We start from the raw sequence: 6,000 nt of genomic DNA, 5'->3' as shown, positions 1-6,000 counted from the left end.
GAATCCCATTTGGCTGATATTCTGCCAATGTGTGTATCTCAATGAATTGAGAAAGTGGTAATGTCCTTATCTCGATGAGTTCAGCAAGTTGGAAGAAATCCACAATCTGTTCCAAAGTTTCTCTGAATACCTACGAGCAGTGAATGCTATTTGGCTGATATTCAGCCAATGTGTGTATCTCAATGAATTGAGAAAGCGGTAATGTCCTTATCTCGATGAGTTCAGCAATTTGAAAGAAATCCACAATCTGTTCCAAAGTTTCTCTGAAAACCATCGAGCAGTGAATGCCATTTGGCTGATATTCTGCCAATGTGTGTATCTCAATGAATTGTGGAAGTGGTAATGTCCTTATCTCAATGAGTTTAGCAAAATGGAACAAATCCACAAACGGTTCCAAAGTTTCTCTGAAAACCATCGAGCAATGAGCGCCATTTGGCGGATGTTCTGCCAATGTGTGTATCTCAATGAAATGAGAAAGTGGTTAAGTGCTTATCTCGATGAGTTCAGCAAGTTGGAAGAAATCCACAATCTGTTCCAAAGTTTCCTGAATACCTTCGAGCAGTGAATGCCATTTGGCTGATATTCAGCCAATGTGTGTATCTCAATGAATTGAGAAAGTGGTAATGTCCTTTTCTCGATCAGTTCAGCAATTTGTAAGAAATGCACAATCGGTTCCAAACTTTCTCTGACAACCATCGAGCAGTGAGTGCCATTTCCCTGATATTCAGCCAATGTGTGTATCTCAATGAATTGAGAAACTGGTAATGTCCTTATCTCGATGAGTTCAGCAAGTTGGAAGAAATCCACAATCTGTTCCAAAGTTTCTCAGAAAACCATCGAGCAGTGAATGCTATTTGGCTGATTTTCAGCCAATGTGTGTATCTCAATGAATTGAGAAACTGGTAATGTCCTTATCTCGATGAGTTCAGCAAGTTGGAAGAAATCCACAATCTGTTCCAAAGTGTCTCAGAAAACCATCGAGCAGTGAATGCTATTTGGCTGATATTCAGCCAATGTGTGTATCTCAATGAATTGAGAAAGTGGTAATGTCCTTATCTCGATGAGTTCAGCAATTTGGAAGAAATCCACAATCTGTTCCAAAGTGTCTCAGAAAACCATCGAGCAGTGAATTCCATTTGGCTGATATTCTACCAACGAGTGAATCTCAATGAATTGAGAAAGTGGCAATGTTTTTATCTCGATGAGTACAGCAAATTGGAAGATATCCACAATCTGTTCCAAAGTTTCTCTGAATACCTTCGAGGAGTGAATGCCATTTGGCTGATATTCAGCCAATGTGTGTATCTCAATGAATTGACAAAGTGGTAATGTCCTTATCTCGATGAGTTCAGCAAGTTGGATGAAATCCACAATCGGTTCCAAAGTTTCTCTGAAATCCATCGAGCAGTGAATGCCATTTTGCTGATATTCTGCCAATGTGTGTATCTCAATGAATTGAGAAAGTGGTAATGTCCTTATCTCGACGAGTTCAGCAAATTGGAAGAAATCCACAATCGGTTCCAAAGTTTCTCTGAAAACCATCGAGCAGTGAATGCCATTTGGCTGATATGCTGCCAATGTGTGTATCTCAATGAATTGAGAAAGTGGTAATGTCCTTATCTCGATGAGTTCAGCAATTTGGAAGAAATCCACAATCGGTTCCAAAGTTTCTCTGATAACCATCGAGCAGTGAGCGCCACTTGGCTGATGTTCTGCCAATGTGTGTATCTCAATGAATTGAGAAAGTGGTCAAGTGCTTATCTCGATGAGTTTAGCAATTTGGAAGAAATTCACAATCGGTTCCCAAGTTTCTCTGAATACCATCGAGCCGTGAATGCCATTTGTCCAATATTCTGCCAATGAGTGTATCTCAATGAAATCAGAAAGCGTTAAGTTGTTTATCCCGATGGGTTCAGCAAGTTGGAAGAAACACCCAATCTGTTCCAAAGTTTCTCTGAATACCTTCGAGCAGTGAATGCCATTTGGCTGATATTCAGCCAATGTGTGAATCTCAATGAATTGAAGAAGTGGTAATGTCCTTTTCTCGATGAGTTCAGCAATTTGGGAGAAATCCACAATCGGTTCCAAAGTTTCTCTGAAAACCATCGAGCAGTGAATGCCATTTGGCTGATATTCTGCCAATGTGTGTATCTCAGTGAATTGAGAAAGTGGTAATGCCCTTATCTCGATGAGTTCAGCAAGTTGGAAGAAATCCACAATCTGTTCCAAAATTTCTCTGAATACCTTCGAGCAGTAAAAGCCATTTAGCTGATATTCTGTCAATGCGTGAATCTCAATGAGATGAGAAACTGGTAAAGTGCTTACCTCGATGAGTTCAGCAAGTTGGAAGAAATCCACAATAGGTTCCAAAGTTTCTCTGAATACCATCGAGCAGTGAATCCCATTTGGCTGATATTCTGCCAATGTGTGTATCTCAATGAATTGAGAAACTGGTAATGTCCTTATCTCGATGAGTTCAGCAAGATGGAAGAAATCCACAATCTGTTCCAAAGTTTCTCTGAAAACCATCGAGCAGTGAATGCTATTTGGCTGATATTCAGCCAATGTGTGTATCTCAATGAATTGAGAAAGTGGCAATGACCTTATCTCGATGAGTTCAGCAAGTTGGAAGAAATCCACAAACGGTTCTAAAGTTTCTCTGAAAACCATCGAGCAGCGAGCGCCAGTTGGCTGACATTCTGCCAATGTGTGTATCTCAATGAATTGTGGAAGTGGTAATGTCCTTATCTCAATGAGTTCAGCAAAATGGAAGAAATCCACCAACGGTTCCAAAGTTTCTCTGAAAACCATCGAGCAATGAGCGCCATTTGGCTGATGTTCTGCCAATGTGTGTATCTCAATGAAATGAGAAAGTGGTTAAGTGCTTATCTCGATGAGTTCAGCAAGTTGGAAGAAATCCACAATCGGTTCTGAAGTTTCTCTGAAAACCATCGAGCAGTGAATGCCATTTGGCTGATATTCTGCCAATGTGTGTATCTCAATGAATTGTGAAACTAGTAATGTCCTTATCTCGATGAGTTCAGCAAGTTGGAAGAAATCCACAATCTGTTCCAAAGTTTCTCTGAATACCTTCGGGCAGTGAATGCTGTTTGGCTGATATTCAGCCAATGTGTGTATCTCAATGAATTGAGTAAGAGGTAATGTCCTTATCTCGATGAGTTCAGCAAATTGGAAGAAATCCACAATCTGTTCCAAAGTTTCTCTGAATACCTTCGAGCAGTGAATGCCATTTGTCTGATATTCAGCCAATGTGTGTATCTCAATGAATTGAGAAAGTGGTAATGTCCTTATCTCGATGAGTTCAGCAATTTGGAAGAAATCCACAATGTGTTCCAAAGTTTCTCAGAAAACCATCGAGCAGTGAATGCTATTTGGCTGATATTCAGCCAATGTGTGTATCTCAATGAATTGAGAAAGTGGTAATGTCCTTATCTCGATGAGTTCAGCAATTTGGAAGAAATCCACAATCTGTTCCAAAGTATCTCAGAAAACAATCGAGCAGTGAATGCCATTTGGCTGATATTCTGCCAACGTGTGTATCTCAATGAATTGAGAAAGTGGCAATGTCCTTATCTCGATGAGTAGAGCAAATTGGAAGATATCCACAATCTGTTCCAAAGTTTCTCTGAATACCTTCGAGGAGTGAATGCCATTTGGCTGATATTCTGCCAATGAGTGTATCTCAATGAAATCAGAAAGCGTTAAGTTGTTTATCTCGATGGGTTCAGCAAGTTGGAAGAAATACCCAATCTGTTCCAAAGTTTCTCTGAATACCTTCGAGCAGTGAATGCCATTTGGCTGATATTCAGCCAATGTGTGAATCTCAATGAATTGAAGAAGTGGTAATGTCCTTATCTCGATGAGTTCAGCAATTTGGGAGAAATCCACAATCGTTTGCAAAGTTTCTTTGAAAACCATCGAGCAGTGAATGCCATTTGGCTGATGTTCTGCCAATGTGTGTATCTCAGTGAATTGAGAAAGTGGTAATGCCCTTATCTCGATGAGTTCAGCAAGTTGGAAGAAATCCACAATCTGTTCCAAAGTTTCTCTGAATACCTACGAGCAGTGAATGCTATTTGGCTGATATTCAGCCAATGTGTGTATCTCAATGAATTGTGAAACTGGTAATGTCCTTATCTCGATGAGTTCAGCAAGTTGGAAGAAATCCACAATCTGTTCCAAAGTTTCTCTGAATACCATCGAGCAGTGAATGCCATTTGGCTGATATTCTGCCAATGTGTGTATCTCAGTGAATTGAGAAAGTGGTAATGTCCTTATCTCGATGAGTTCAGCAAGTTGGAAGAAATCCACAATCTGTTCCAAAATTTCTCTGAATACCTTCGAGCAGTAAAAGCCATTTAGCTGATATTCTGTCAATGCGTGAATCTCAATGAGATGAGAAACTGGTAAAGTGCTTACCTCGATGAGTTCAGCAAGTTGGAAGAAATCTACAATAGGTTCCAAAGTTTCTCTGAAATCCATCGAGCAGTGAATCCCATTTGGCTGATATTCTGCCAATGTGTGTATCTCAATGAATTGAGAAAGTGGTAATGTCCTTATCTCGATGAGTTCAGCAAGTTGGAAGAAATCCACAATCTGTTCCAAAGTTTCCCTGAAAACCATCGAGCAGTGAATGCCGTTTGGCTGATATTCTGCCAATGTGTGTATCTCAATGAATTGTGGAAGTGGTAATGTCCTTATCTCAATGAGTTTAGCAAAATGGAACAAATCCACAAACGGTTCCAAAGTTTCTCTGAAAACCATCGAGCAATGAGCGCTATTTGGCTGATGTTCTGCCAATGTGTGTATCTCAATGAAATGAGCAAGTGGTTAAGTGCTTATCTCGATGAGTTCAGGAAGTTGGAAGAAATCCACATTCGGTTCTAAAGTTTCTCTGAAAACCATCGAGCAGTGAATGCCATTTGGCTGATATTCTGCAAATGTGTGTATCTCAATGAATTGTGAAACTGGTAATGTCCTTATCTCGATGAGTTCAGCAAGTTGGAAGAAATCCACAATCTGTTCCAAAGTTTCTCTGAATACCTTCGGGCAGTGAATGCCATTTGGCTGATATTCAGCCAATGTGTGTATCTCAATGAATTGAGAAAGTGGTAATGTCCTTATCTCGATGAGTTCAGCAATTTGGAACAAATCCACAATCGGTTCCAAAGTTTCTCTGAAAACCATCGAGACGTGAATGCCATTTGGCTGATATTCTGCCAAAGTGTGTATCTCAATGAATTGAGAAAGTGGTAATGTCCTTATCTCGATGAGATCAGAAAATTGGAAGAATTCCACAATCTGTTCCAAAGTTTCTCTGAATACCTTCGAGCAGTGAATGCCATTTGGCTGATATTCAGCCAATGTGTGTATCTCAATGAATTGAGAAAGAGGTAATGTCCTTATCTCGATTAGTTCAGAAAGTTGGAAGAAATTCACAATCTGTTCCAAAGTTTCTCTGAATACCTTCGAGCAGTGAATGCCATTTGTCTGATATTCAGCCAATGTGTGTATCTCAATGAATTGAGAAAGTGGTAATGTCCTTATCTCGATGAGTTCAGCAATTTGGAAGAAATCCACAATCGGTTCCAAACTTTCTCTGACAACCTTCGAGCAGTGAATGCCATTTGGCTGATATTCAGCCAATGTGTGTATCTCAATGAATTGATAAACTGGTGATGTCCTTATCTCGATGAGTTCAGCAAGTTGGAAGAAATCCACAATCTGTTCCAAATTTTCTCAGAAAACCATCGAGCAGTGAATGCTATTTGGCTGATATTCAGCCAATGTGTGTATCTCAATGAATTGAGAAAGTGGTAATGTCCTTATCTCGATGAGTTCAGCAATTTGGAAGAAATCCACAATCTGTTCCAAAGTGTCTCAGAAAACCATCGAGCAGTGAATTCCATTTGGCTGATATTCTACCAACGAGTGAATCTCAATGAATTGAGAAAGTGGCAATGTTTTTATCTCGATGAG

The sequence above is a fragment of the Carcharhinus amblyrhynchos genome, chromosome 3, assembly GCF_965287045.1.
Source record: "Carcharhinus amblyrhynchos chromosome 3, sCarAmb.v2.hapA, whole genome shotgun sequence".
NCBI lineage: Eukaryota > Metazoa > Chordata > Chondrichthyes > Carcharhiniformes > Carcharhinidae > Carcharhinus > Carcharhinus amblyrhynchos.
Note: the sequence above shows the minus strand (reverse complement) of the source record.